Below are 20,236 nucleotides of genomic sequence, written 5' to 3'. Positions count from 1 at the left end.
ATCTCTCTTGGTGCACATATGTAAGAGTTGCTGTTGGGTATCCCTGGACGTGTCATCTCTATCACCTAAGGTGTATTTATGTTTGGTTGCTGTGGACAATGCCAAGGAGTGTAGAAGCATTTGTACCAATTTCTACTCTAATTAGCAGAGCACGAGTTTCCATTGGATTTGCTCTCTGGCCCTTTACAGAAAAAGTCTGCTGACCCCTGATCTAAGCTGAAGAATGAGAGGAGCAAAGAAAAAGCCCTAGGCCGGAAAAGTACCTGCTGTGTCTTCAAAGACAGCTAAGCAGACCAGTTTGTCTAGGTAGAGGCGACTGGGCAGAAAAATATGGTTTGTATCAGAGGTTGGCAGACTTCTTTTTTTTTTTTTTTACAAGAATTTTTTTTTTTTTTGCTGAGTTAATGATAGGTTACAATCTTGTGAAATTTCAGTTGTACATTAATGTTTGTCAGTCATGTTGTAGGTGCACCATTTCACCCTTTGTGCCCACCCCCCACCCCACCTTTCCCCTGGTAGTCACTAAACTGTTCTTTGTCCACATTTTTAAATTCCTCAGATGTGTGGAGTCATACACAGATTATCCTTCTCTAACTGGCTTATTTCACTTAACATAATTCCCTCAAGGTCCATCCATGTTGTTGCAAATGGGATGATTTTGTTCTGTTTGGCAGCCGAGTAGTACTCCATTGTATATATGTACCACATCTTCTTTATCCATTCATCTGTTGATGGGCACTTAGGTTGCTTCCATGTCTTGGCTATTGTAAATAATGCTGCAATGAACATTGGGGTGCATAGGACTTTTGGGATTGCTGACTTCAAGCTCTTTGGATAAATACCCAGTAGTGGGATGGCTGGATCGTATGGTAGTTCTATTTTTAACTTTTTGAGGAATCTCCACACTGTTTTCCATAGTGGCTGCACCAGTTTGCAATCCCACCAGCAGTGTATGAGGGTTCCTTTTTCTGCACAACCTCTCCAACATTTGTTACTATTAGTCTTAGATATTTTTGTCATTCTAACGGGTGTAAGGTGATATCTCAGTGTAGTTTTGATTTGCATTTCCCTGATGATCAGTGATGATGAGCATCTTTTCATGTGCCTATTGGCCATCAGTATATCTTCTTTGGAGAAATGTCTGTTCATGTCTCCAGCCCATTTTTTGATTGGGTTGTTTGATTTTTTGTTGTTGAGTTGTGAGAGTCCTTTATATATTATGGATATTAAGCCTTTGTCAGATATATGACTTGCAAATATTTTTTTCCAGTTAGTGGGTTGTTTTTTTGTTTCAATCCTGTTTTCATTTGCCTTGAAGAAGCTCTTTAGTCTGATGAAGTCACATTTGTTTCTTCTTTCTATTGCTTCCCTTCTCTCGGCAGACTTCTTCTGAGAAAGGTTTCGGCTCCACAGGCCTCGCTCATGGTCTCCACGGCAGCTGCTCTGCCCTGCTGGGGTGGCTCGAAGCAGCCACAGACAATGAGAAGAACAGGAGGGCGGATAGGTGCCAGGAGGTCTTTCTTCTGGAACACTGAAATTCGAACGTTGTATCATTTTTGCACTGTCACAAAATATTACTCTTCTTTTGACTTTTTCAGCTGTTAAAAATTATACAACCATTTTTATCTCAAGAGGTAAAGAAAAACAGGTAGTGAGCTGGACATGGCCCACAGGCCATAATTTGTGGAGACTTTTTATAGATTGTGGAGACCTAAATAAAAACTCTGAATGTCGTTTGCTAAGCCAAATATTTCAGATTTTTGAGGAAGGGTGTGATGTATACAAAGCGGCATTTTAGGGAAACTGAGGTGGCTGCAGTGTTAAGGATGCTCTGGAGGGAGAGATTAGAGGTGGACAACCAGTCAGGAGGTAGCCTAGACAGACTCGGAGGACCATTGAGGGTCTAGCACATCGTGGTGACAGATGACGTGTAACCAAAGAGATGGGGGCACGCAAGAAGACGTTAGGAAGAAAAAGAAAAGGATCTGATGCCTGACGAGAGAGCAAGAAAGAAGGAAGGATCTGTGCCTGACGCGGGGGCCTAGAGCGCAGGAGACGGGGTGAGCGAGAGTCTGCTGGTAAAATGGTAGACAGACAGTCGGGCTCCGTATTCAGGGCCTGGGCACTGGAGCCAGGGTGCCCGCGTCTCCAACCTGGCTTCCCAACCCACCAGCTGTAATCTCCCTGTTTCCGCCCCTGTAAAACCAGATTACTAACACCACCTGCTTCGTGAGGTTGTTTTGAGGATTAAATGAGTGAATACATGTCAAGCGCTTAGAACAGTGTCTGGCATACCGCACACGCTTGACAAGTGCTAGCTTTTATTATTAATCATGTATCATATATTAATCATATAGTCATTAAAAAACTACAAAATAAAGTAAAAGTTTTAAAGATAGGAAGCAACTTTAGGGGGAAAAGTGCTGTCTGGCTTTAGATGGGTGGGTTCAGCTCAGCCAGGGCGGCAGGCTGATAGAACACTGACCCTGGAGGCTCAGAAAGGCCAAGGGAAGTGCTCAGGACATGGGTGGCGGTCATGTACAGAGAACTTGATTCCACAGGAGCAGATGAGAATGCTGGAGAGTCAGAGGCATGGGTATAAAAACACGCACTGTGGTCAAGGCCTCAAGCTCCAGTTCAATCTCCTCTCTGTCTCTCAGGAGCTTTGAACCCTTGGGAAGACTAGTTCATGTCTCTATACCTCAGTTTTCCCATCTGTAAAATGGGTATAACCATAGTACTTACGATACCGTGTGGCTGTGAAGATTAAAAAAGCCAATGTGAGGCCCAAACGGAACCTAGCACAAAATGAGTTCCGCTAACACCAGTCTCTCTTATTCTGACCACCGTACGTTTGCAGAAACTAGAGAGCAGGGAAGCGCCAGGAAAGGAAGGCCCAAAAGTCACAAAGGAACTCACCCAGCGAGATGGTCCTTGCAGGCCCTTCTCCATCTCCATCCCCACCGCATCACATCAGGGTGACGGAGAATGGGTCTCTGACCGGCTCCTCTAAGATCAATGGGCAAAATCCCTAGCTTCCCACTTGAAGGCACTTGACCTAAATCTGCAGAATAATGATGTCATAGGAGCAGCTCTTCAAGTGGCATTGATTGGGCTGGCTGGAAATCCTCTGATGTGTGTACATAAACCTCCTCCTTAGTGAGGCTCCCATAAAGCCCCCCACTGCTCCTATGTGGTTCAGGCAGGAGGCGAGGGGGCTGCTCAGCATGCGGAGAGAGCATCCGCCCCACCTCCAGCCCTCACGTTTTGTTGCCCCTGCATCACATCCGTCAGGATCTTACACCAGGAAGTCGTGCATCTACTAACCCAGTGACTGAGGGGTATTTCTGTCTAAGCTTCTTAATCTACTGCTTAGAAAATTACTTTGAGTGGAGGCAATTAGTGCCGCATACCTTTGAGGAGAAAATTGCAGCCCAGCCCCTCCAGCCGCATGGCTCAAGGATTTCCTCAACGCCCGGCCCACCCTTCTCTTTTCTTTTGTTCTTAGCCCCTATTCAAACAACCTGGGCCCTTTAAAGTTCCAAGACATCTCCTGGAGCCACATTTAGAATTCACTGAAGCAACAGCTCCCAAAGGAGAAAGCTTGGGCGTGAGGAAAGTCAGTGACAATCTCCTGAAATAGCACTGGCTTCAGGAAGGTCTTCCTTGTCCTGACTAACTGGTAAACCGTGTGCTTGGGTTTTTGGGGTGTGTTTGTGTTGGAGTCAGATAGAGATAGGGTGCCCCGGCAGGGAGTGGAGATTAACTTAGAAAACCTTTTCTTAAAATTTTCTTAGTAGTCACAGCCTCTCTCATGTCTTGTTTATCATTTCTGGAAAAGGCGGAGTGGAAATCTCTAATGGGTGGGCCAAGTAAAAATCACTGCCTGCCAGGGAAGCCGTAGGCACACAGCCGTCTCCGTCGGAGGCCACCCCCGGAAGGGGCTCCAGGCCCTGTGGAAGGCAGTAGGTGTGTCTTCTCTGCCCGTGCAGGTCACAGTGCTGCCCCGGCCCTGCTGTCTGACCCCCGCAGCACAGGCACACCGGGAAAGCACTGCGGCCGCCCACCCCCACGCTGGCCGACTGTGTGGCAAAGGGCTGTTTGTGCACCTGGATGCCACACGGTGGGCAGCGGACTTGCAGCTCGTGCCTCAGGGCCCTTCTCGGCTGTTCTCAGCACCAGACTCCAGGGTCGCTGGCTGTCAGGTTTATAAGAGACAACGGTCCCCCTGAGACATGTCCTCCACCCCAGATACATGGTGGACACTCGGGTGGCCCCATTCCCTTCACACAACTTGGGAGATGGGTCTTGTGGTGTCACAGTCATCTGGACCTTTGAGGTGGCAGGCCCGGGCCCCCTGGGGTTGTAGAGGATGTGAGCAGGGCCCAGAAGGCACCACAGTAGCAGGCTCTTTGACGACTCTGGATAGAGCCCAGCAGGTCCGTCCTCCGAGTGACCCTACCGTGTGAGGTCAGTGGGCATATTCTCTCCTCCTGCCCACATTCCTTGCCCCTGTCCTGAGGCTTGTTTCAGAGACCTTGATGTTTTGGTACCCGGTCCCTGGGATTGTGAAAAACCATACTCTTTCAGCCCTGTCTTTTAGCATAGAGAGAGTCTGGGCTAAAAGGAGACTCCTGAGAGTCAGTCTCTAGAGATTTATGCTCTTAGAATGCCGTATTTATTAAAGGAGAGAGCATAAAGGTGTCCTCTATCTCCAGGTGGAGACTGCTATTGACTTGTAATCCATAAGAAGCGCAGCCTTAGTGAGCGGAACAACCTTTCCTCCCCTGACGGATTATTGCGTTTCTGGAAATCAGCGGGCCCATTGTGCTAACAGGGCCTGGTCTGGATTCTGTAACGCTCGGACGGGTTTCCTCAGTGGAGGCCTTCAGTCCTACAATTGAGTCTCCCATGGACTCCCCGCCCCGACACCAGCTCTCTCCCTCATAAATCCGCCACTGCTTTGTCTGAAACACAGCAGGTTTGCTTTCGTCTTCACTGGAGTTTGAAGTGGGAGGTTGCAAGGGCAAGGTCTGGACTCTAAGAGTAAGTATAAGTTATAATTACATTTCTTCATGTTATGCCTTTGATTATGCTTTGATTTGATGGATTGCATACCCCCTACTGCACATACCAGGACGCTTTCGACAAAACTAAACACCCATATTTCTATTAACCTTCCCAGTGACTTCCCAGAAATACTTTTGAGAAGTCTCCCCATGTTCCGTGACAGCCTGGCTTGCTAAAATCTTACCTCCAAGCCACCACATTACTAGTGAGAAACACTCTCTAGACACCTTGTGGCGCTTCTCTTCTAACAGGGAGTCTATGGAGAGCCACTGGTGTGACAATAGTGAGTGAGCCGATCACTTGCTTTATTCAGCTACCAGAATGGCCTGATGGCTGCCTCCTGGAAGCACTTCTCCTTTGACTGCACGGATGAACACGGAATCAGCAATTTATTGGAGCTTGTGTAGTGATGACCTCAGGGTCATAGTTTCTGAGTCCAGCAGCCACTTCCTTGTTATAGGACCACAGATAAATTTCCTTCCTGTCTCAGTTTTCTTGACTGTAGGATGGCAAGCACAGAATTCCATTTATGCCCCAAAATCGCCAGTCGATATTCAGGACTGGTAGGCTGGGATAACTATGATTAAGAAACACTCAATAAAGTTGATAACAATAATTATTATTCCTAGCCTTCTCTTGCCTCAAGTTGATAGACATGGAATATTTTGTTTTAAGGGCTGAAGGTAGAGGCAAAAAATTGAGAGTGGTTTTGAGGTTTTTGGGGGGTTTTTTTGAGGACGATTAACCCCCTTGAGCTAACATCTGCCGCCAATCTTCCTCTTTTTGCTGAGGAAGACTGGCCCTGAGCCAACACTCATGCCCATCTTCTCCCACTTTATATGTGGGATGCCTGCCACAGCATGGCTTGACAAGCAGTGCAGATGTCCACATCCGGAATCCAAACCCATGAACCCCAGACCACCAAAGTGGAACGTGCAAACCTAACTGCTATGCCACTAGGCTGGCCCCTGTTTTTGAGTTTTTTAATGCCCCCATCCTGAGAGAGCATGGAGAGACAGGTCACATGGAGGAGGGACTACCGTCTGTCCCCCATCCCTCCTCTTAGGCTGGTTTGGGCCTCCCTGGGGAGTGGGGTTCATACAGCAAGTGAAGAAGCTGGATTTCTGAGAGACTTTGTGAGACTCTGGGCAACAACAGGCTGCTTTAGGCCCAGGAGCCCTTGAGCTAAAGGGAGAGCCAGACTCCCCATTGCCTGGCCCCTCTGACACCTTGAAAACTGACGGCAACATTGGCGATAGGAAGACAGCGCGACAAGTGAATGAACACGGGCATTTTCATAGGGTACCAGCAGGGCAAACAGTAGGACAGGAGGTGGAAGGTACAGCTGAGCAGAGGGGGCGTCCACAGCATACACTGAGGCAGGAACTATGGCTCTCACACTCTTCCCGAGAAATGGGAGAGGCTCTTTAGGAGCACCAAGAAATACCTAGGAAAAGGACACTTTAAGGGGACTGAGCAAAGTGGGAAAACTGGAGACTGTTCATAAGCAAAGTGGGGAGACAACACTCAGGTTGTTGATGTCATTGAGATTCATTTGTAGCTGCAGAAAATAATACATCAAAATTGTTTTAAATATTTTTAAAATAAACAGAAACTAATCATAAATGTGTGGGTTTCTTTCTGGGCTTTAGTCTGTCCCGTTTTGCTGTATGTCTGTATTTATCCCAGTACTTCACTATCTGGTCTACCATAGCTTTAGAGTAAGTCTTAAAGTCCAGTAAAATAAGACCTCAAAAATGTGTGGGGGTTTTTTCCCCACAATTGTTTGGGCTAATCTAGGTTTCTTGCATTCCCATATAAATTTTTGAATCTACTAGTCAGTTTCTGTTAAAAAGCCTTCTGGGATGTGGGTTGAATTTGGCAAAAGTGCAAGGTAATTCAGGGAAGAAAGCCTAGTCTTTTCAACAAACATTGCTGGAACAATAGGATAGTTACATGAAAAAAACAAACACCTCAATCCTTATCTCACCATATACAAAAAATTAACTTGAAATGGATCATATAAAAGCTAAAACAATAAAACTTCTAGAAGAAAACATGGAAATCTTTGTGACCCTGGGTTAGGGAAAGAATTCTTAAACAAAACATAAAAAGCAGAAACCATAAAAGAACTAATTGATAAATGGTGCTTCATCAAGATTTAAAACTTTTCCTCTTTACTGAGACATTCTTAAGGAAATGAACAGGCAAGCCACAGACTGGCAGAAAATATTTGTAAAACATCTATCTGACACAAGACTCTTAGAACTCAATAATAAGAAGACAAACAACCCAATAAAATAAATGGGCAATAAAGTAAATAATAAGTTGGACACTTTCCCGAAGAAGATGTAGGAACAGCAAATAAGTACATGAAAAGATGCTCAATGTCATTAGGCACTAGGGAAATGCAAATCAAAACTAATGCTAAGTTACCACTCTACATCCACTAGAATGGCTGAAATTAAAGACTAACCAATACCAAGTGTTGTCAAGGATGTGTAGCAACTGGAACTCTCACACATTTCTGCTGGGAACGCAAAATGATAGAGTTATTCTGGAAAACAGTTTGAGCAGTTTCTTATACTCATAGATGTAACCCAGCAATCCCATTCCTAGATATTTACCCAAGGGAACTGAAAATGTGTATCTACACAAAGCCTTGTAACAATCACTTTCCAATGTAAGAAGGATATCTTACTAATATTTGTTCTGCTATTTTTTGAACGCTAACATTTTTCTTTAAATAATTTTACTTTTAGTATTTTGAGCGACTTTGAATTTTTTATTCTTTCTCCCTTTCTCATCTTTCTTGAAACTTAGAATACATAAATGGAACTCTTCCATCGATATTATCATGGACTGTTAAAAGGTATTATGATTCTAGAAGGATTAGAATAGGGAGTTCAGACTCCAAATTGATACAGACTATTTCTAGGTAACACATCCTGCCACCAGGACCCTGAGAAGATTCTACGTTTTTTAGATTATGTGTGTGTGCTGTCATCTTTGGAACCCCTTGAAATGTTAATGAGGCAATTATGATTCTCGCTTCCTTTGATTGTTCTTTCAGATTACTTTTACATGCACTGTCTTTACATGTCTAAATATTTAACCACATCGATGGAGCCTTCTTTTAGTTTTTTCCTGACCGTTCGCTTCTCTGTAGCTACAGATCTTGACCCCTGACATCTTTATGTGTAGAGAACAATGGTCGAATCCGCAGTCATCACTCTTCAGTTTAAGAGGCGGTCAGACAGGACAATGAGCTAAGAGTCAAGGTGACAAAAGAATTGAAGGCTGCAGTGGGCCCTCCTCACAAGTGAGTGGACTTGATTCTTGCCTACTGGGACGTGAGGCATCTGGGGCTACTTCAGGAATGGCAGCAATTTTCCCCTAAAGCAACTTTGATCTTGTTGCCCCTCTCTACTCTTGGTCATTAACTGGAAAGATGGAGACCAACTCCGAGGCTGCCTCTTATCAGAGAGCAACTACTTACTGTTTAAAGAAATCTCCTCCCATTGTTCTCTTTTCCTGGAAGACCCCATCCTCCCAACTCCCCTGAGAGGAGCTCCAGCTTCTCACTGTCAACACTGTTTACTCCAGCTGATGCCTCACTAAGAGGAATGCCTTTGAAACAAATAAACAGAGACCAGAGGACAAAAACGAGGGTCTTTGGCTGCAACTTCCTCAAGGAATAATTCCCCTCTGCCTTCCCACCCCAGGGCAATCCCAACAGACATGGGGTTTCCCATGGCTTTAGGAAATTCCTTAAAAGGGGAGAGAGGGCAATTATGTATAATTTCCATTGTATCTAGTCACAAAAAAGTAACTGTGATTCCCACTCTTTCTTTCCTTTTAAGCTTTTAACTGTTAATAGTGGCAATTAATATGAATTTGCCACAACAATGACATTTTATGCTTCATTCTTCTGGAAACAACCAGTTTATTAAGGGTTAGGCCTACTTACCTCCTAGTGGAGTCTGTGGGGGTTCTTCGGATGAGGAAACCCTCCAGAATCCTCATGCTTCCCCATAAGCAAGGATCAAAGCAAGAATCCCATGGCCTCCTTTTGACTTCCGTGCCTGAAACCATAACCTGAGCAGAGCCATCATTCATTCACATTCTCTCCCCATATGTCTGCGGTTTAGAGTCTGTCATCTACAAGGTTTAGAGATTTGCGTGATTTTATTGTATTTTCAAAAATTAAGAGGCCAAATTCCCGAAGAGCAATTACTGAGACTTGTTTAAGAGTCCCTCACCTTAGGAAAAGAAATCGCCAGCACACTTGTTCAAACAAAACATGTGCCAGTTTTCTTTATTTTATAATCTTATAAAAATGTTTTACTTACACCATGGGATTCTGAACATGTTTATGAACATTTCCCAACTGTTTTGAAGTCCCGAGCTGGGAGCCCCGTCACTGTCAGGTGATGAGTTGGGGGGCGTCAATGGAGGGCACAATAGCACCGTGTCACCTTCCTCTTCTCTTCCCACTCCCCGGGACCCTGGCTCTCCAAGACTCGCTGTGACCTTGGCGCGTCTGGCTAATTCTGAAGACCAGTTTTGATTTATGAGGCTCTCCCAGGGCAATGTTTTACCACGAGCTGCCTGCGTGGCCATCAGCCCAGTCGTTTTCAGGGGGCTTTCCCACCTGCTCTCCCTCGTTTCCCACAATAACAAGAGGGTGGTGGGTCATTGGCACAAAGTGTGAGAGACTGGGATGGTCTATTAAGTCCAATTTTCTAGTTAACAGAAATTGATCTCCCATACTGTCTCATCAATCAATAAAAATTTAGTGAGGGCTTCCCAATTTTTCAGAGTTAGTACTCAGTAAAACACCTTTAAAATAAAAAAGTGTAAGGAGCAAGATTTACTTATCTTCTGATGATTCAAAAACTATGTCAGAACCCTGCGGCATTTCAGGCTCCTTTTGTCGAAGCTCCATTCTCCCTGTTCTTAGCATCGGCTGTGGAAGCACGCAGTGCTAGATTATTCTAGGAGTTAATTCATGCACACATTCGTCAAGCTCAACATGGTATGCAGAATTGCAGCAGGCCCCCAACAAATGATAGTGTGTGCTTACCAAACAGATACACATGGCAGTAATTATTCAATTTACAGAGCATTCGCCTTTAGAATTCCTTTGCATGGCATTTAAAGACTAAAGTAATTTACGTAATTTCAAATTACACCTATAGTTTTATGAACATACTTATGGCACCTAGATTCCCCTTTCCCTCCCTCCAATATAACCACACACACACACGCACACACACACATCCCTATGCACACATGTTCCAACTTCCCTCTCAAGCAGTGGAGTCTTAAGAATAAAATGAAGAAGGGTCTCATTGCCCTTCTGGGGTGATTCTGGCTTCCTCCTAGAATCAAAACACACTTCACGAGGTCCTTTAGATCACCTAGTCCAAACTTGTATTACGGATTGGAAACTGAGGCCCAGAGAAGTTAAGTGATTTGGCTGGCAGTCACCTACGTAGCAGAGCTGGGACTAGAACCCAAGCGATGAGCCTCACATCACAGCTGCTGCTCTTTCCACTAAGTTCTGTTCCCACACCTGGGAAGAGAAGAGTTTCTTTATTTAGAGACCTACAGAGAGGACAAATTTACAGCCTGCCTGAGAAACGCATTTCCCAGGTTCAGTAATGCACACTCTCACTGAAGCCTTCCCCTAGCTTAATCTAATCGGAATTGCCCATATTACAGGAAAAACGTCATGTCCGGATGGAGGTGGGTGAAGGTCATCACTATTTAATGCAACATACTGCTTATTCTACCTAAAATGGTTAGTAACCTAATTTTCTAGCTAGGTTTTTGGTTTGTGTGTTTTTTTAACAAGACTGAATATTTTAAATTCCTTCAGCTCTGTCTCAAAACCCTATGTTTTATTCTTTAATTATCTTCATGGATTCCTCAGAACCCATCCTATGTAGTTAGCTTCTCTCTTGAATGGTGCAGCTCAGACTGAAGTGCGAGATCGTAGACAGGCCCTGCCCCGTGCCCACCTCTGAAGAGAGGGAGTACAGGCTTGCTAACAATTCCAGCTGTTTCATTTTACAAAATTTTAGTACTTCCCTTTGATAAGAAGAAAGTTCCCGAAGGATTAAATCATTCCCTGTTCTAGGCATGTGTGCTAAGGCAGCCATGTATTGGGCGCTAGGAGGAGAAGCATACAATTTTCATCATTACAACTATTGTTGAAACAAACTTTATTTTTAAACTAGTTAACATATGACTTCTTAGAGGCCTGATTGGTCTTTTCTTTGAGGTGGAAATATTTGTCACAATCTTGTTCTGCTGCCCAATAAATCAAAATGTTGAGCCTCTTGTAATAAAAATAGTTGCTTTGAAGTATAACCTTAAATGTCTAATTTCCTACTCGCAATAATGAGGCTTTATCCAGCCATTCGGGCAGACTGGGTTTTCTTTTCTTCTGCCCTTTTGTTTTTCTAACATGTGGGCTGTCTAATGACAGGATTTTGTACTCCAGATGTTTTGGTGAGAGAAAGCAGTAAGCGATGGGTACACATCTCAGACTTTCATACCACCCAAGTGCTGTTATGTCACTGGCCAGCGTGAGCCTATCCAGACCATCTCCACCGCGGCCCCCCTTTTATTTAATGTTGCTAACCCTTTAGTCATCAACACAAAATAGCAGAAATTCTTTTACGCAGCTATTATTACCCAGACATCCGAAGAAGGGGGAAAGAATCTAAAACCACACAGAAGTTAAAACCCATGTGGTTTTAATAAGAAGAAAAGAAAGAGATGGTTTAATTAAGTAACGAGACTAGACTCCCTGGTGGTTAATAAGGTAATTTGCCACATGATTAAAGGTAGATGCAAGTGGAATTTCTGGGGTAACGTTATCACTCCAATGGGTGCTTTGGGGAAGCTGGGATTGTCTGTGACTTGAATACTACGACTCTGGAAACAAGAGAAGAGCAACAGCAAAGAGTAGCTTTGGAAATTCTTCCAGCATTATCTCAATCTTTTCAAAAAGTCGGAGGCAACGGAAGACCGGATGGGAGACTGCAATCCAGCCACAGGGGGTCCCATTTCAGGTGCCCCTCTCTGTGCTCTCAGCACCAGCGGGACCCCAGAAGCCCCGGGATGCTCTCAAGGGGACAGAGACCAGGTCCTGCTGTGGCGGTCCTCTGGAATGGCTGAAGTGCTGCTGAAGGTTTGACCAACTGAAGCCCCCAGGATACCAGCTCGGTTAAGTCACGCTTCCCTTTGTTCACTCCCCATCGACCTTCCTGCTTCTGCCTCTCTTCCCTCCCCATCACATCGGCATGTCGCCAGTGCCTCCTGAAGCTTTTTGTCTCCCTGAGGACTTCTCTTTCTCAGCTTTGCTCCATATTCTGGTGACAGGGCCTGATGCAGACCGCCTGAAGCCTCTGCTGCTGGATAAACAGTGAAAGCTGCGCAAGTGCTGGCAACAAGGGGGACACTTGTTCCAAGCGCCCTGCCGGAGGTCCGTGTCCTGAGAAGCTGAACTGGCTTCTCCAGGTCCGGGCTCCTGCCTGCTGCGGTCTGGGTGACCCTAAGGAGCCTCACTGCTTCTCACCTGCGGAATAGAGGCACTCTAATGCAAAACATTCTGTAAACTCCAAAGTCAGATTGCTGTCACCATCTTCCCTCCCCAACGTCCTCCAACCGCCCCAGGGGGCTTCTTGTCGGCAAGAAGGTCCTGCAGCTCTGATAGCCTAGAATTCTTCAAGCATTCTTTTATTCATTCATGTTTTCAACAAATATGTATTGAGTTGGGGCCATGATAGTGACTAGGAATGCAAAGCCCCCGCCCTTAGAGCCTCCTTTCTAGGAGAGTGACAGACAATAAACAAGAAGACAACCAGGAGCATTAGAAAGTATAATAAATGGGCTGATGGAACGGGGAGTCAATGAGGCAGGAGCTGCTTTAGACAAGGGGTCAAAGAAGACCACTTGGATGTCAGGCTTCTCAACTGTGACGCAAAGGGTAAAAAGAGCCAGCAGCATGAAGAGCAGTAAGACACCCATTCCAGGGAAAGCATGGGGACATCAAGTGTGCAATAGCTTGGGTGGCGAAGGAACAGAAAAGCAGCCAGTGGACCTAAGACAATGTGACGCCTGAAGATGAGGTCAGAGAAAAAGGCAGAGGCAAGGTCATGGCCATAAGTCATAAGTGCAAATTTTATTCCAAGCACAAGGGGAGCTATTAGAGGCACTAAGCAGGAGTGTGACATGATCCGATGTACATTGTTAGAATATCACCTGGGCTGATGCATGGAGGATGGATTTTAAGGGCGCAAGTTGGAAGAAAGATCAAGAAGGGAATACTGAAGTAATCCACATGGCACTGAAGGTGACTTGGACAGGGATGATGACGATGGAGAAAGAAAGGAGTGGGGAAATTTGAAATACAGTTTGGAAGTAGAGCTGAGAGGACTTGTGGGGGGTCTGGGTGTACATGGAATGCACGTTATCAGGACAGACCCGACCATGGGCACAGTGGAGGTGGAGGGAGGAGGAAGCGGGAATTCCGAAGAAGGAGGCTTTCTATTTATGACTGTTCTTCCCCAGGAAAACTGTGTTTGTGAACCTCTCAGTTAGCCCCTCCATATCTTTTGATGCATAGGGAGAAGGGACATCTCTAAATAAACCATGTCCTGACCACATATGGCTGGGTAAATGAAAATCAATATATCGATTCCCTTGAAAGGGCACAGGAAACCAAGACGTGTTCCAGACACAAAGTGGTCTGGTTTCAGGCTGACCCACAGATGCCTCAATTCAATTACTGTAGGCTCTATCCGGCCAGAACTTAACTCAGACGTCTTAAAGCCACTCGGGCTTTTCCTAGACACCCTAAAGTCAAACAACTACAACTGGAAAAACACGACAACGGGAGCCTGCTGCTCATTCTCTCTCTCTCAACTTTTTATTTTGAAATAATTACAGATTTACAGGAAATTGCAAAGATATGACAAAGAGTTCCCATGTACCCTTCACCTAATTCTCCCAGTGGTTACATCTTGCATAACTAAAATGCAATATTAAAACCAGGAAATTAACATGGGTACAATGCGGTGTATAGTTCTACTACATGTGATTGCGTCCGTAGATTTCTGTAACCACCATCACAATCAAGACACGGATCACCACAGAGATCTGCCAGTGCCAGTATCTTACTAGTTTGAGTGAAGTGTAGAAATCTCAGCTCTCCTTAAGTCCCTTTGCCCCCCCACCCCCGCCACGATTTACAATATAATTGTCTCAAATGTTTCCTCTACATGCATTGAAATCCACATCAGGCAATGTTACGCTTTTTGCTTGGATTGAAAAATACAATTTAAGAAGTAATAATATATGAAAATAATATCAGATAAATATAAGAAAACGAGGAGAAGGAAAGTCTATTGTATCTACTCACGTTTTTACTCTTTTCATTTTTCTTTCCTCCTTCCAGACGTTCCAAGATTCCCTCCTTCATCGTTTCCTTTCTGTTTCAAGAACTTCCTTTAAAGAGGCTTTTAGGGTAGGTCTGCTGGTGACAAATTCTTAATTTTCCTTCATCTAAAAATGGCTTGATTTCCCTTCCTGAAGGATAGTGTCACAGGATGTAGAATTCAGAACTGACAGTTATCTTCTTTCAGCTCTTGAAAAATGTTGTGTGACTTCTTTCTGGCCTCCGTGGTTTCTGATGAGTAATCCCACTGTCACTCAAATTGCTTTTCATCTGTAGGTAAAGTGGCATTTCTCTCTTGTTCCTTTCAAGATTTTTTGGGTTTTTGTCTTTAGTTTTCTTTTTTTTTTCTGCTTTTTCTCCCCAAATCCCCCCAGTACATAGTTGTATATTTTAGTTGTGGATCCTTCTCGCTGTGGCATGTGGGATGCTGCCTCAACATGGCCTGATGAGCAGTGCCATGTCTGCGCCCAGGATCCGAACCACGAAACCCTGGGCCTCCTAAGTGGAGCGCGCGAACTTAACCACTCGGCCACAGGGCTGGGCCCCAGGCTCTGGTTTTCTGATGCCTGATTATAATATGTCTTGGTGTGGATTTCTTTGATCTATCCTGTTTGAAATCCTCTCAGCTTCTTGAATCTATATGTTTCCAATTTTGCCGTAGTTGGGAACTTTTCAGCCATCATTTCTTTGAGTACTTTTTCAGCCCCACCCTCTTTCTTTTCTCTGATGCTCTGATTACATACATGAATGTCAGATCCTTTGTTACAGTTCAGCAGATCCCTGAAAGGTTCTGTTCATTCTTTCCTTTTTAGTCTAGATTCTCTCAATTGCTCAGATTGGGTAATTCCTATTGTCCTCTCTTCAAATTCATGGATTCATTTCTCTGTTCTCTCCATTCTGCTGTTGAGCCCCACTAAGTTTTTTATTTCATTATTGTATGTTTGGCTTCTAAAATTTTCACTTGGTTCTTGTTTGTATTTTCTTTTCTTGCTAAGACTTTCTATTTTTTCACTATTTCAAGTACGTTCATAATTGCTTGTCAAAGCATTTTTATGACAGCTGCTTTAAAATCCTTGTTAGATAATTCCGACAGATGTGACATCTCAGTGTTGCTATCTGCTGATTCTTTCTATTCTCTTTTATAAAACTTTTTACTCATGACCCCATTGTCAGAGTGACATGACCATCCCTTGCTTCAAGGACAAGTGTTTTTGCAAGTTTCCTGTGAGCCCCAGGAGATTTTGGTCTATGTTATTTTGGTTGCGAAACTCAAGCACTTCACGGCAGTTAGAAGCACAGCCTTCGGGGTCTGACACACTCAATTTCAAGCTTGGTTCTACCCCTTACCAGCTCTGTGACCTTGGACAAGTTATTTAATGAGCCTCAGTTGCCTCATCTGTAATGGGATGTGAGTACATTCCTTACAACATTTGTGGGGGAGGGGAGGGATGGGAAGCGACAGAGTAAATAAGATGATATTTTTGTAATTGGTTCAAATTATTCCACAATAGTTGAGGAGTGAGAATATTTAAACAAAAATTTATTATGAAAGCTAACACATGCAGGATAGTATATAAAACATACATGTACATTTCAAAATAAAGTGAACCCCCACAGTCAAACAGTAGACTAGCCCTGGTCAAGAATCAGGACATCGCCAGTACCTTAGAAGGCCAGACTTACCAAGTAAAAATACAGGAATTGAGTTTCAGATAAGCAATAAATGATTTTTTTTTCAAGTATAAGTTTGTCCCATGCAACATTTGGGAAACACTTTCACTAAAATACTCTTTATTGTTTATCCGACAACCACATTTACCTCAATGTCCTGTATTTCATCTTGCAGTTCTACTTAGAAGGCTATCCCGTCCCCTCACCACCCTCCCTCCCATGGGACTTCCCTCGTCATTATCCTTTTGTTTTTCCTTATAGTTTTACCACTTGTGTATTGATTCCAAAATATAGCATTCAATTTTGCCTGTTTGGGGCTGTCATGGGTTTTTGTTGTTGTTGTTGCTTTACTTTTTCCTAAATTGTGTCAAATCCAGATGCAACTCTCCACCCACCAGTGCCATGAGCAGTCTAGGATCTGTTATCTTTTTACCATGTTTCCCGTTGACCTGGTAATCCAGGAATAGTCAAGGAAATCAAGGGGAAAGGCCTCAGGCTAGCAGTCTACTCTGAACACCTCAGGATGCTTCTTGCCACCCTCACACAGCCTTGTCATAGGCAGGTGGCCATACTCCCTTCACGACTAGCTGGCCTTGGGCACTCATTACTTTTGGATTCCAGCAGCCACATGCTACCCTGGGCCATTTCCTTCCAAGCTCCAGCAACTTCTAGAGTGCTGAGCACATGTGGGCTAAGGTTTTACCACTCTTGGAAGGCACCAACCACCCTTCCATGCTTATCCTGACTCCTGGGGAACTCCGCTCTCCTCTCCTGAGCCCTTCCTTCTCACCCTTAGAAAGGAAAACCATATCTTCCTATCCTTTGGCTTCAGGAGGAGGTTTAGTGGCTCTAGGGAAAAAGTGCCGGTTGATTTGGGCAGCCAATGGCCCATCGCCACCAAAGAGCTAGTTTATCTTTCCCGAGGGAGAGAAGGCTTGGCCTTTGGAAAAGCAGTTGTGGCCTCCCATCCCCAAGGAATGAAGAGCTTGCCTCTTCTGAGCAGCAAAAACAAATAATGTAGTCTTATTTGCATATTCTGCTACACTAGAGTCTCAAAACTTTACATAGAAAGCCCACATCTCAACGTCTAGAAAATAATGAGAGTCACTAAAAATATAGCTAGTATCATTTTTTTGTATGATCTTTTCGTGAGCACCAGACTTTTCTCCCCAAGGTGCAGAAGGCCAGAGTCTTGCTTTCAAGGCCCACCCACAGCAAAAGACACTGCATCCCCTCTTTCACAAACTCACTTCCTTTTTTAATTCAGATGCAAACTAGCAAACAGTAACATCAAATACATCCTGGAAGGGGAAGACAAGCAGTGACAGGGCAGCCTGAAGGGCAGGATGCGGGCAAGGAAGGGAAGGCTGCCTCACCCTCCTCACCTTGATGGGTAGGGAGTCAATGGGCTGTCTGTGTGCCAACAAGGGTCTCAGGTCTCTCCTCCCACCTGGCAGGCGCCTCCTCCCCAGCTACCTCTCTGAGTCTCTGCCCAGCTGAGCCCCATGAAACAGCTACAGAGACAGAGTAGGGAAGAGAACCTGCCTGGCCAGCCCCCAGGGAGAGCCGGCCCAGTCAATATTTGTTGACCACTACATTGACTACCATCTGTCAAAGCTGATGACACACACAAGGGCAAATAAGTCAACAAATTGCCTGGCTTGTATCTGACGAGGATCAAGGCCATTAAGAAATAAGTCAAAGAGCTGGGCTACAGTCCATCTTAACAAAAGGCCTAACATCCCACATCTGCAAATAAGAAATCTTCCTAAAACTGGGGGCGAGCGCTGACCCTGCCCTACATCGTCTCTGTTTGGCAAAACTTAATAGTGGTGTCTTTTAAAGTAGGGACTTTGGTCTCACAAGGTTTCTGGTGTTGTCATCAGACACTGGATTGCCAGGTGAGGGACCCATCTCCAAGCCTCCGTCCGAGTCAACGCCCTTCGGGTTTGCACATCACATCTGCACCCATGTTAGGAGAAAGCAAGGCGCACAAGGGCTCTCTGGGCAGCCTGACTGCTGAACTGCGGCACCTAGACTGCAAGTCAAAAGTGCTTCTGGAGCAGCAACCCGGCATGACAGGCACTGGGCTGGCAGGACCCATGTGGCTTTACAGATGAAGATCATTTTGGTGCGTGTAGGAAGACGTTTCTTCCACGTATGTTGAACTGGCCTTATCCACCAGTCTACATGTTTGTTAGTCACACCTCATATGATTTCAGACCTGTTCGAGGTTCCAAACAGCTTGTCTAAAGAAGGCCACTGTCACACCAGGCAATGAGGACTCAACAGAAAACACCATGGCGCCATTCCAGCAGTTTTAATGAGAGATGCCACTCTTGTCTGACAGACGGCAGGTAGCATTTTGTTAAGAAAAGTTCAGATTATTCACAATAGCCAAGACTTGGAAGCAACCTAGGTGCCCATCAAGGGACGAATGGATAAAGAAGATGTGGTATATATACACAATGGAATACTACTCAGCCAAAAGAAATGATGAAATCCGGCCATTTGTGACAACATGGATGGACCTTGAGGGTATTATGCGAAGTGAAATAAGTCAGAGGGAGAAAGTCAAATACCATATGATCTCACTCATAAGTAGAAGATAAAAACAACGACAAACAAACACATAGCAACAGAGATTGGATTGGTGGTTACCAGAGGGGAAGGGGGGAGGGGAGAGAGCAAAAGGGGTGATTAGGCACATGTGTGTGGTGATGGATTATAGCTAGTCTTTGGGTGGTGAACATGATGTAATCTACACAGAATTCGAAATATATTACGATGTACATCTGAAAGCTATATAATGTTATAATCCAATGTTATTGCAATAAAAAACAAATTTTAATTTTAAAAAAAGAAAAGTTCGGGAATTCTATCTCAGTCAAATTGGCCAAAGAGGAAGAAGAATTTTGGGCCTCCGGCCACTCATTTGTGGAGCGGAAAGTCCCTTGCTGGGGCTGGAAGGTTTCCCTGGAGCCAGACACTCTGCGCTGACCTCCCCGTGTGTGGGCCAAGGGAGGAGCGGGAAGAGCTCCGAGGAAGGACTCTACAGGACCCCGCCAGGCCAGCCTGGGGACTAACATCTGTGGAGCACTTACCAGTTCACAAAGTCCTCCACACCCATTATCTCCACAGCCCCGAGGTCTGTGACAGTGTCCCATGAGGCTGAACGAGGCCGCGTGACAACAGAACACACAGCTTCAAGGGCAGGGGTCCATCTGGAACACAAGTCTTCTGAGTCCGTATCTCCTGCTTCTTTTTGTTTCCCTTCTCATTACAAATGTATTACCAGTTCATGGAGAAACTTCAGAAAGTACAGAAAAATAGGAAGGAGGAATAAATCCACACTAAGACCACTCAGAGGCAGGCACTATTTACATTTTGCTGCATTTTTCTACTAACATTTACCCATGATCATCGCAGAAAATTTGCAAAGCACAAAAATGCATGAAAGTAAAATCTGAAATCACACCGATTAAATTAAGGTACATTTCCTTGCGATCATTGGCAATAATATTTCCTTGTCTGTACACTCTGCTTCGAGTAAGGATCAGACCAGCCACACACCCTACCAGGTCTTCCCAAGGCCGCTCCAGTGGTCCTGCTGACAGGTGGGCTTGTGTGTTACACAAGACCCCCCTTTCTCCAAGCCTCAGCGCTGTGTTCGCAACTTCCCAGCGTATCTCATGTCTGCTATTGAGTAATCCTTGTGATCTCTCAGTCCTCTGAACTGTTTCCACCTCTGAAAACTCACTCGACGTTCATGCTCTCCCTGCCACTCCTTCTGTGAGAATCCAAGGCCCCAGCTGGTCCCCGTCCTCTCTCTGTTTCCCCAGCCAGGCAGTGCTCTGGCAGACACGGAGGGGAAGCTGCTCTTTCTCATTCTCTGAGATGTTCTTGGATTTGCTGGGTCTCCCAGGGCAGCACTTCCCAAACGTCAATGAGTACACAGATCACCTCGATCGTGTAACAATGCAGGTCTCAATTCATGAGGTCTCGAGTGGGTCTAAATGCTCC

At 44.9% G+C, this 20,236-nt stretch overlaps 2 long non-coding RNA genes across 2 annotated transcripts in view; both read right to left on the bottom strand.

Moving 5' to 3' along the window:
* LOC111767919 (uncharacterized) overlaps positions 1–20,236 on the bottom strand; it is a 111,320-nt gene that overhangs the window by 13,985 nt on the left and 77,099 nt on the right. The window lies entirely within an intron of this gene.
* Positions 7,835–10,006, bottom strand: LOC138917372 (uncharacterized). The gene is made up of 2 exons (XR_011425246.1): positions 9,041–10,006; positions 7,835–8,700 (listed from the first exon to the last, which is right to left on the bottom strand). It is a non-coding gene; the product is annotated as an uncharacterized lncRNA (long non-coding RNA).

The sequence above is a fragment of the Equus caballus genome, chromosome 14 (assembly GCF_041296265.1).
Source record: "Equus caballus isolate H_3958 breed thoroughbred chromosome 14, TB-T2T, whole genome shotgun sequence".
NCBI classification, from domain to species: Eukaryota; Metazoa; Chordata; class Mammalia; order Perissodactyla; family Equidae; genus Equus; species Equus caballus.
Note: the sequence above shows the minus strand (reverse complement) of the source record. Positions and strands in the feature narration are given on the sequence as shown.